Here is a 12,069-nt window from a genome sequence, read left to right on the forward strand (position 1 = left end):
TTTCGGCCCTCGGTAATAATGTAATCTTTTATTCTGCAATTAAATTTTTCAGAAATACTTTAGTTTTCTCTTTGATCGATTGAATGAAAAATCCATTGGCAAAAAAGTAACCCCGGAGAAAAGTCTGAAGGTAGTAGACATTGCACACGTTGGATACGAAACGGATTTATGTTATGTAATAATTTTAAATAAATTGAATTATTAAATATGTTGTTATTTTTTTAGTACTTGTTTCAAACAACTCAGCAATTGACTCTAGAAGTGTTTCTTCTGGTTATATAGATCATACTTATAGAGGTCGCCCGCAGTTAGCCCTTTGTTTCTTAAATTTATAATTGTGACGCAAACTTTGATGAAGATAAATGTAGAGCCTAACAAGGTAATATAAGAGAGTCGTTAACATTTAGCTGAGCGGTGTGCTATTGTCCGAGTTGTGAAATTATATAAACAAGGGATCATTTCATAAAACAGGTAGATCCTTTTTTTATGTAATTTCACAATTCGGATAATAGCACCCCGCTGAGCTGAATACTAAAGGCTCTCTTAGATACTTTGTCAGACAGCTATAAAAAATAATTGATAATTAAAAGCAAAAAGTATCACATAAAAAATTCACTATTTAAATAAAAATTAAAATAGTAAATAATTATTAAATCTGAAAACTAATCTTGTTGGAACTTTTTTCTGATACATCCTTAACACGTTCAGTGCTGATGACGCACCGGTGCGTCAAGCTGTTTCTTGTAGAGGGGCGGATGACGCACCGATGCCTCATATACCTTATCGAATATAATGTTTAATTGTATGCTAGCATTTGTAGTGTGAGTGTCGTAGGAGTGATAGCACTTGTGGTAAGGTATGTAAGTCTCAAAAAATAATCTGGGATTTAAAATTATGTTATTGTTTATATAATATGCAGGTATTAAAGCATGTTTAAACTTTTTCCCTTCTACGTTCATAAATTTCATTTAATCCTCTAATGGCTGGTTTCACCAACGACGAATGATGAGCTTGGAAAATGTTGTTATGCGCCTAATGAGAAATTACCCAAATTCAGGGCATCTCCTTTTCATGGCTAATTTCTACAATAGTTTGTTTTAGCAAAGCGACTACTAGAAGCACTAACTTACTGCACTGGTACCCTAAGGAAAGAAAGAAAGGAAAATCCCAAAGATGTCGAATCTGCAACATTGGACAAATGTAATACAACAGCTGCCTACAAGGATGATGTAATGATCGGTAAATGGAGGGATAAGAGGAATGTGTTGTATATAGCGACAGTGATTGAAAACAACATTATTGACGTAGAAAACAGAAAAGGAGTAACAAAGAAAATGCCTTTACCTATCGGAGTGTACAATCGACATAAATATGAGCGATATAGGCCGTATGGACAAAATGGTAGCATATTACCCGAGTGTCCGAAAAACACTTATGATGGTATACAATTTTTTAACAAACGTTCACAAAAACGACTGTTTTATTACGAGTATCTTATGTCAGTTCTCGAAAAACTTCTTCCTGAAACGTGTAATACTAAACCATATATTGTAAAAAAAACTACACAGCACTTGTTAGAGAAAATTTAAATAAGGCATGCAGAAATTTGTTGCAACGATGTAACATTTGTTGGAGCAAAAAAATAAGGAAAGACTCTGCTTACCATTACATTCAATGTGCTGATCAGCCAAGTTTGTGTATTGGAAACTGTTTAGAAGAATACCACAAGAGTTAATGTATTTGCACAAAATAATTTTTTATTTATATATTTTATAAGTATGTTTAAGTTTTTCTTTTCTATATTCATCAATTTTATTTAAATAAATTTTATTCAATCCTCTTAGTTTTTTATATTACGAACAACTGAGCACACTAGATCAATATTCGGTCTGTCGTGCTGATGACGCAACGGTGCGTCACACAAAAATTACTCAATTTTTTGTTTAATTTTAACATTTAACTCTTATAATAAGACACATTAATAACAATGCAGAACAAAAACTTCAAAAATATATATCAGGCTGGCAGGAAAGTTACTAGTATTATAACAGCACTGAACGAGTTAAGTAATACGTGATTTTTACCATTTCTGTCTGTCTGTGTGTTTTACAACACACAACGCATAAAGAAAGCGAAAAGGACTCTACAATATGCAGTCACATTCCGCTTTTATTCGTCTAGGAAAAAAACGGTCCGAAAGGAAGTTCCTAGTACTTAAATCTGAGTAAAGATATGAGTGAAAAAGACCGTTTATGTTTCCTTTAGACTCAGAGGCGATGCACAATCTCCAAACAGCTGTTTCTGTCTTACGATGTCCTTAGTGGAGCTATGTGCACACCTTCAAAACAAAATGAATCCAAACTGTCTATTGATGTGGAATTTAAAAAATAGTTTATTTTAAAAATGGTTTAATAGATAATTGATAGTTGTTGACAGTAGTCTACTAGACAATATTTTAGAGAAACGAAAAATACGCGTTTAAATAATTTAGTTTTTTTTTCGATACAAACAGCGCTTTGCACGAAAAATAGGCAAAAGAGATATTTTTTCTAAAATTAAACGAAAAATATATCAGTAGCGTACCGTTATAGGTAATTGATTATGTACTATAGAAAGGAACTACAACGTTAACGGGGTTTTATTATTTCATATGGTCAATGAATCTCTATATATGAAAAAACCGCGGAGTGTTACCATTTAAAGGGGTGCGTTTTTGAGAAATGGGTGAATTAGTCCCTGGGCATAGGTTATATTAGGGTGAGTTCTATGCACTTTTGCTACAAACACGTCTACATAAAAATTGTTCCTTGTTAAATTTCCTATCTAAATATAACTTTTTGAAGTCCAAGATACTTTTTTTTACAAAAATATATTCAAAAGAAAAGAACAAAAACCCAAAAAAAGATATTTCGTTTTTTGTCCCAAAGCTTTTGTCCACGGGGATATAGGTATAGACATTGCTTCACAAAAAAAATCTTACATATTTTCTCTTTAAAATAATGTTTGGTAGAGGTCATTAGAATTTACAGTTTTCGAAACATGATTTTTCAAAGTTCGCCCCTCCCAGCAATTTTGGGCAATTTTCCTTGTTATTTCGCAAATATTGTTCTGTAATTTTTTTCTACGTAACTCTAGGCATATTTATTGGTACATGCAAGAGGAATAGAAATCAACTACCTTTAAAATGTTCTACTGTATAATGTTGTACGACTTCTTTTAAAGAGGTTATCTTTTTCAAGATTTTATAATTTTAACGAGTTTTTATATTTTTTACGATTATTTTTTAAATTTCCCATTATAACTTTTTTTTCTATATCTATCTAGGTATATATTATATAACAAAACAGAAAGCTTATTCTGTTTACTTTAAAATGGTATATTGTAAAAAATTCTAGGATTATTTTTGAATAATATATGCTTTTTCAAAATGTAATAAGTATGTACTTGCAACGATTTTTGATTTTAGGATTATTTTTTAAATTTCTCATTATAACTTTTTTATGTTATTGTGTGTTATGATTGAATCTTATTTTATATAGGTAATACTTTGCATCCACTTGACTCGGCCGGGCAAACTTCAAAATATGGATTACTTCCAATAAGTATTTACTGTCAGAAATCCTGCACCACAAGATTTGCTTGAAAAAATAGCATGTACAATTAATAGTTGTACAACAGTTAAAAATAGTTGTACAATATTCTGCAAAGGGTGCATGTGCATGGGTACTAATTGTGGGAACTCTAAGATAACTGAAGAGGAAGATATTGAAGCCAATGCTAACGAAGAGATGGACTTTGATTTTGAACATTTTTTAAATGTCAATGTTTAAATAATTTTAACTAAAGTAATGTTTTTGAAGACTAATATTTACGTAATTTTTTTAAAAGAAATAATTTTAAATAATACAGGTAAAAATATCAAAGAATCTCTCGGTTTCCATTATTTAAATATAGATGATACACCATTTTAATGAACAGAAAGTAAGCCCTCTTTATTGAGCAATATATAGTATATTCATGTATAAGAAAAAAAAGTTATAATGAGAAATTTAAAAAATAATCCTAAAATCAAAAATCGTTGCAAGTACTTAAAATTTTGAAAAATAATACCGTAAACAAAATCAGCTTTTTTATTATATAATATAATATATACCTTAATGTAAAAGAAAAAAAAATTATAATGAGAAATTTCAAAAATAATCGTAAAAAATATAAAAAATACTAGATATTTTTTATATGAGGTATTTTATAATATATGATATATTATTATATTAAATATACTATATATATAATATAATAACATATAATATATAATATATTATATAATAATATTATTTTATTTTTATATTATATTATAAAAAATCGTTAAAATATAATCATCATTCTCTTTGCCTTATCCCTATGCGGGGTCGGCTTCCCTAATTGCATTTCTCCACCCAATTCTGTCTTGGGTCATATCAATGTTAATCCCCTTTACCAACATGTCCTGCCTTATCGCCTCCCCCCAGGTCTTTTTTGGTCTTCCTCTCCTACTCCTTCCAGGAATCTGCACTTCAGCTATTCATCGTATTGGGTGATTAACGTCTCGACGTTGAACATGACCAAACCATCTTAACCTATGCTCTCTCATTTTGGCATCAATTGGTGCCACACCTAGACTTCCTCTAATATACTCATTTCTAATTTTATCCTTCTTTGTCACTCCACTCATCCATCTAAGCATTCTCATTTCCGCCACATGCATTCGTTGTTCCTCTTTCTTTTTCACTGCCCAACATTCAGTTCCGTACATCATAGCCGGTCTTATGGCTGTTTTATAGAATTTTCCCTTCAGCTTCATTGGAATTTTTCTGTCACACAACACACCACTCGCTTCTTTCCACTTCATCCATCCAGCCCTAATTCTACTGCATGCATCTCCATCTATTTCTCCATTACTCTGTAATACCGATCCTAGGTACTTAAAACTATTGCTTTTCACAATCATTTCACCATCCAAAGATACCATTTTATTTGTAGTAGCTCCATCTTTAAATGAACATTCCAAATACTCTGTTTTTGTCCTACTAAGTTTTAAACCTTTTTCCTCCAGAGTATGTCTCCACTGTTCCAGTTTTTGTTCTAAGTCTCTTTCACTATTTCCTACTAACACGACATCATCAGCATACATTAAGCACCATGGAATGTTACCCTGTAGTTTCGCTGTTGTCTGGTCCAAAACTAATGAGAATAAATACGGACTAAGCACCGAGCCTTGGTGCAATCCTACTTTCACATGAAATTTATCAGTCTCTCCCACACCTGTCCTAACACTAGTCGTAACTCCCTCATACATATCCCTCACAATCTTTACATATTCACCAGGGACTCCTTTCGTATTGAGTGCCCACCACAGAATCTCTCGAGGAACTCTATCATATGCTTTCTCAAGATCAATGAATACCATATGAGCGCTTGTTTCTTTACTCCTGTATTTTTCCATCAACTGCCTTATAATGAAAATTGCATCTGTTGTTGATCTACCCTGCATAAAGCCAAATTGATTCTCGGATATTTCGGTCTCTTCACGTATCCGTCTGTCAATTACTCTTTCCCATATTTTCATGGTGTGGCTAAGCAGTTTTATAGCCCTGTAGTTTGTACATTGTTGTATATCTCCCTTGTTTTTGTAAACAGGTACCAGTATACTGCTTCTCCATTTGTCTGGCATTTGTCCGACTTCCATAATTCTATTAAATAGACCTGCTAGCCATCTTGTTCCTGTCTCTCCCAATGCTCTCCATACTTCCCCAGGAATATCATCTGGTCCTACCGCTTTTCCTTTCTTTATTTTTTGAAGCGCTTGAGCCACTTCCTCGTTGGTTATTTTGGTGACCATTGCTGCTACTGTCTCCGTTGACTCTACAGGCTGTCTGTCAAATTCTTCATTTAATAAGCTGTCAAAGTACTTTCTCCATCTCTTTTTGACTTCCCTTTCGTGAACTAGTATTTTATTATTTTCATCTCGGATACATCTAATCTGATTAAAATCTTTTGCTTCCTTTGCTCTCTGTTTGGCTATTTTATATATCTTCGTTTCGCCTTCCCTGGTATCAAGTTGATCGTATAGGTTTGAATACGCTTCTGCTTTGGCTTTTGCTACTGCTACTTTCGCTTCCTTTTTCGCCACCATATAGTTTTGAAGATCTGTGTCGGATCTGGTTTCTTGCCACTTTTTTTATAATTTTCTCTTCTCTTTTATTTTTCCTTGTACTTCGTTTGACCACCACCAAGTCTCTTTATCCTCGAACTTTTTTCCTGACGTTTTCCCAAGTATTTCAATAGCAGTCTCTCTAATACTACTGGCCATTTTTCTCCAAATTGTATTAGGACTTAAATCGTTAAAATATAAAAACTTAAAAAACCATAATCTCTTTAAAATAAGTCGTACAACGTTATACAGTACACCATTTTAAAGGTAATTATATTCCTATTACGTGTACCATTTCATATACCTAAAGTTACGTAGGAAAAAGTTACAGAACAATATTTACGAAATATCAAAAAAAATGGCCCAAAATTGCTGTGAGAGGCGACCTTTGAAAAATCATACTTCGAAAACTATAAATCCTAATTACCTCTACTAAACAACATTTTAAAGAAGAAATATGTAGGTTTTTTTTCTGTAAAGCAATGTCTATACCTATATCCTCGTGGACAAAAGTTATGGGACAAAAAACAAAATTTATTTCTTTTGAGTTTCTTTGTGCTTTTTCTTTTGAATATATTTTTGTAAAAAAAAGTATCGTTGACTTTAAATAGTGATATTTAGATACAAAATTTAACCAGGAACAATTTTTATGCAGATATGTTTTTACCAAAAGTGCATAGAACTCACCCTAATATAACCTGTGCCCAGGGACTAATTCGCACCCCTTTAAATGGTAGCACTCCGCGGTTTTTTCATATATAGATGTCCATTGATCATATGAAATAGTAAAACCCCGTTAATGTTGTAGTTCCTTTTAGCTATCTTATTTTGAATATAATCAATAGTCTATTACTATATGCGCGCCAATAAGAACTACCTCTTCAAACCCTCTAAACCTCTTATTAACAAATAAATGTTTGTGAGAAAAAACCACGGCGAAGAATAGGAACGAATGGAAGCTGATTCTAGAACAGGCCAAGACCCACCAAGGCCTTGGCCTTTTAGAACCAATATTGATGAAGAGAAAATTGAAGAAGCCATAATATCTTGGAAACAATGCATTCGACATAAGTTTATATACCAAATTATTGTCATTATTTTTGAAGTGAAAACTTCTTTAGGGACGTTGTACACTTTTTGGATAGGGGAAAAAGCATTGAATTCGCGACCGTCATCGCGACCGTCATTGCGACCGTCATCGCTTATGCTATATATTATGTGTATGTATATATAAATTGTGTAGAGGTATTTAAATTTAAAAAATAATGTAAAACTTATTTTTGGATGGGGAAAAAGGATTTATTTGGCGACCGTCATCGCGACCATCATCTCTTTGGCGAAATAAATTTTGTACGTATATATAGATATTATGTGTATGTATATATAAATTGTATAAAAGTTTTTAAATTTAAAATAAATGTAAAACCTATTTTAAGATGGGGAAAAAGGATTTATTTGGCGACCGTCATCGCGACCGTCATTTCTTCGGTGAAATACATTTTGTACGTATGTACATAATATATATTATGTGTATAAATTGTATAGAAGTATATAAATTTAAAATAGGTAAATGTAAAACCTATTTTTGGATGGGGAAAAAGAATTTTTTTGGCGACCGTCATCTCTTCAGCGAAATAAATTTTGTACGTATATTTATTATGTGTATGTATCTATAAATTTTGTAGAAGTATTTAAATTTAAAATAAATGTAAAATCTATTTTATGGGGAGAAATGATTGATTTCGCGACTGTCATCGCGACCGTCATCGCTTCGGCGAAATACATTTTGTACGTATATTATTATAATGTACGTATAATAATAGTAATATTATTGAAGTGAAAACTTCTTTAAGGACGTTGTGCACTTTTTAGATGGGAAAAAAGCATTGAATTCGCGGCCATCATTGCGACCGTCATCGCTTCGGTGAAATAAATTTTGTACGTATATGTATATTATTATGTGTATGTATATATAAATAGGATATAACACCTATTATTATATATATTATTGTATATATATTATCTTCTTCAGACTGTTTGCATCCACTCCTTCACAAAGGCCTCCCCATGAGTTCTCCATTCTTCTCTGTTTTGTGCTATTTGGTGCCAGTTTCTCCCCATTTTTGCTTTGATGTCGTCTAGCCATCGTTTTTGTGGTCTTCCTCTACTACGACTGTGCTCGCGTGGTCTCCAATGTACAATGTTTTTCGTCCGCGTTTCGATGTTTTGTCGTGCCACGTGTCCTATCCAAGTCCGTTTCATGTGCATTTCAATTCTTCCAATTACATATTCCACTTTCGTCCTGCTTCGCACGTCCTCATTTTGTATATGTTCCCTCAGAGATACCGCTAATATAGCTCTTAACAGGCTGATAAATATCGAATTTATTTGATATCCTGTTAGTAATTATTTTAGTAAGCATTCTGTACTGATATGGCAACAGGCTTATTGGTTTGAAATTTTCGCGTTTGTTGTACCTATATATTAGGTGTATGTATATATAAATAGCATAGGACGCACGCAACGCGTGTATAATATAGGTATAGAAATTCTTTTTGAATTGAGAACAAGCATTGAATTCGCAACCGTCATCGCTAGAGCGAAATATTAGTAATTTATATACTATAGCAGGGGTGGCCAAACTGTGGCTCGCGAGCCACATGCGGCTCATTGAATGATAATTTGTGGCTCTTAATAAATATACCGTATATGTACTTAATAAAACCGACTATTTTTCTATATGTACCAGAATTACTTTTAATTTTTGTTTCAAAATGTCTTTAGTTACTGACAATAAATATAAACGACTATGTAAGTATAACATCAGGACTTAGACAAGAAGACCCCTTATCACCATTGCTATTCAATTTGGCCTTAGAATATGTACCTAATAAGTAAAATATCATCTGAGCTGATAGGGGATTTGTGAATTGAGGATCAAAAATATTGTTCGCCTTTGCTGATGATATAGGTGCATTCACTCATTCTACAAAAGACGTGAGAGAGGTGTTTTCACAACTCGAGGAAGAAACAGGTAGTTTGGGCCTTTAAATAAATGAAGAGGAAACGAAATACATGCTAGTAACTAAAAATCCAAGACCAAGAGTTAGGCTGAACATAACTAATAATGACCACAACTTCGAAGTAGTAAAAGAGTTGAAATATCGAGGGGCAGTAATTACGTATGACAACCCCATATAAAAAGAGGTCTCAGCAACGACAGCTGCGTGAAATAGAGCATTATACTCCCTATCATCATTGTTAAGAGCTAAGCTGTTAAAAATACAATCTAAATTAAGACTGTACATGCCAATTATTCGCCCAATTGTTACATATGGAAGTGAAACATGGACTCTACATCAGCGGGAAATAAATACGTTGCTGATATTTGAAAGGAAAGGCTCTCAGAATGGTATTTGGCCCTTAAAGAAATGAATTGACAGGAGAGTGGAGAAGGCGCCGCAAAGATGAATTGGTGACTGTGTGTGGTATTGAAAACATCATCAGACATATCAAAGCTAAGATAAGATGGGCAGGTCATGTGCTAAGGTCAAAGGATGACAGAATGTTAAAGACACTGTTTTTGGAACACTTTTTTTGTAAATATGGAAGGATGATGAAGAATTGAAGTATCCAGAAATAGTAATCTGCTTGCAGAATTATTTGCATATTTGAAACAATGATGTGAACCATTTCATTTCACTTTAAAATTCGTTAAATCCAAATACTGAGAGAAAAACTGAATACCTTTTTACACTTTTTAAATAATTGTTTAGTTGCGGCTCGCGAAAAATTCCAAATTTTGAAAAATGGCTCGGATTATCAAGGAGCTTGGCCACCCCTGTACTATAGGTTGAATTGCGTATTTAAAGTTCGAACGAAGTTATAATGGTTGGAGGAGGGATAGAGTGTGTACTCGAAGAAGGGGCCACACGGTCTCTACTCCGTTCATTATATAAGTTATTAGTGTTTAAAGTATTTTTGAAGTGAAAACTTCTGTAGCGATTTTGTGCATTTTCTGGATGGGGAAAAGCATTGAATTCGTGACCGTCATCGCTTCGCCGAAATAAATTCTGTACGTTTATGTATTATGTGTATGTATATATAAATAGTATAGTATGCACCCAATGGATATATAATGTAGGTATATCACTTCTCTTTGGATGGGAAAAAAGCATTGAACTCGCGACCGTTATCGACACGGCAAATATTAGTAATTTATATACTATAATTTGAATTGCGTAAAAGTTCGACCTAAGTTATAACGGTTGGAGGAGGGATAGAGTATGTACCCGAAGGGGCTTGCTTCGTAAAAAGTTTTCACTTCTGTCGGCACTCCCACGTGTGCCCTAATTTTTTTATGTAGAATTACTTCATGAACATTCTGTATAAAACGAACAATCCGGCGCTTAAAAGCATAGAAATTCTAGAGGAAGAATAAATTCTCTTACTTTTGCTTACATGATAAAGAAACCGTATTTCAACATTGTGTTAAAATACTGTTTATTTCACAGACATAATATAATATCACCAACGAGACTAAACAACTTTCAACATTTGTACTAATATGGATGAGATTTCTAACATATCAAATACAACTGATTGTTAAGCGTTAGCTTACAGGCTCTACGTTCTCCGTGACGTAATCTAATGAGTTGTTAATTTACGTAGTCGGTTTTGTTCGGGAGTTTTGGGGACTTGTTTGGAGTTAAAGTGCTAATGGAAAATGTTGGTCGCTGGATTTTGTAATGTGACAACTTTTTTAATTACTTTGTATACGAGAACGAGAAGCGAATTTATTTCAGTAAATTTGAAATATTACATTATAAGAAAAATGGGTACGATATAAAACACTACGCGAATATTATGGTGCGAATATCATGCGACTATCATATAAGTGATGAAAAGTTACCACAAGGCTTCAAAATGCATCCATACTCCCGATCCATAAAAAGGGAGATAAAAGCTCATGCCAAAATTATAAAGGAATTGCTCTATTAAATACAGCATATAAGATATTGGCTCTATTAATAAGAAACCGACTAACAAAATATGAATTTGAAATAATAGGTGAATATCAGGGACGGTTTAGAAGAGCCGGATCTACAATTTATTAGATTTTTACAATAAAGCAAGTATTGTAAAACAGCTACTAAGCAGGCATACGATTCAATCAATGGAGAAAAACTATACGAAGCGATGGATCTGTTATCATTTATCATTATACAGTATGGTGCAAATGAAAGGAATAAATTTGTTATTTCGTAAGCTGGCGATTTTAGGGAAAAATCCTGAAACAGGTCGATTTTTATTTTTAAGTTATGATATTTTGACATATAAATCATACGAGTGACATCATTCATCTGGGCGTGATTACGAAATCGATAATTTTTTTAATGAGAATAGGGGTCGTGTGCTAGCTCATTTGAAAGGTTAATTAATTCTCTATTCAATAATATAAACATTAGCATAATCATTTATACAGGGTGACCAAACAAGTTTTTTTAGTTGAATTAATTGACAGAAAAAGAAGAATGTATGTAATTTATATAATTCAAAATACATACTACTGCTGTCAAAAAACAGAAAAAATTATTTATTTAAAAAATAAACATTGCTTTTTTCCTTAACCTTCGAATGACCAAGCGGGGGAAATTGTGACCCCAGCGTATGTTTTTCCTTAATAAATTCAAAATATTTTCAATTTTTAACTCATTATTTTTTTATTTGACTAAAATCATTTTAGATATCCTCATATTTTGAAATAAAAAAAATTCCCTATATTTTTCGAATAAAAAATATATTCTGAAGTTGATGTTTAGTAAAATACCGTCTATTATGTGTAATTCCAAGTAGTTTTACGCTAATGACGTCGACTT

At 32.7% G+C, this 12,069-nt stretch overlaps 1 protein-coding gene across 1 annotated transcript in view; it reads right to left on the reverse strand.

Moving 5' to 3' along the window:
* LOC114331654 (diuretic hormone receptor-like) overlaps nt 1-12,069 on the reverse strand; it is an 892,082-nt gene that overhangs the window by 629,597 nt on the left and 250,416 nt on the right. The window lies entirely within an intron of this gene.

This window comes from Diabrotica virgifera, chromosome 4 (genome assembly GCF_917563875.1).
Source record: "Diabrotica virgifera virgifera chromosome 4, PGI_DIABVI_V3a".
Taxonomy (NCBI): domain Eukaryota; kingdom Metazoa; phylum Arthropoda; class Insecta; order Coleoptera; family Chrysomelidae; genus Diabrotica; species Diabrotica virgifera.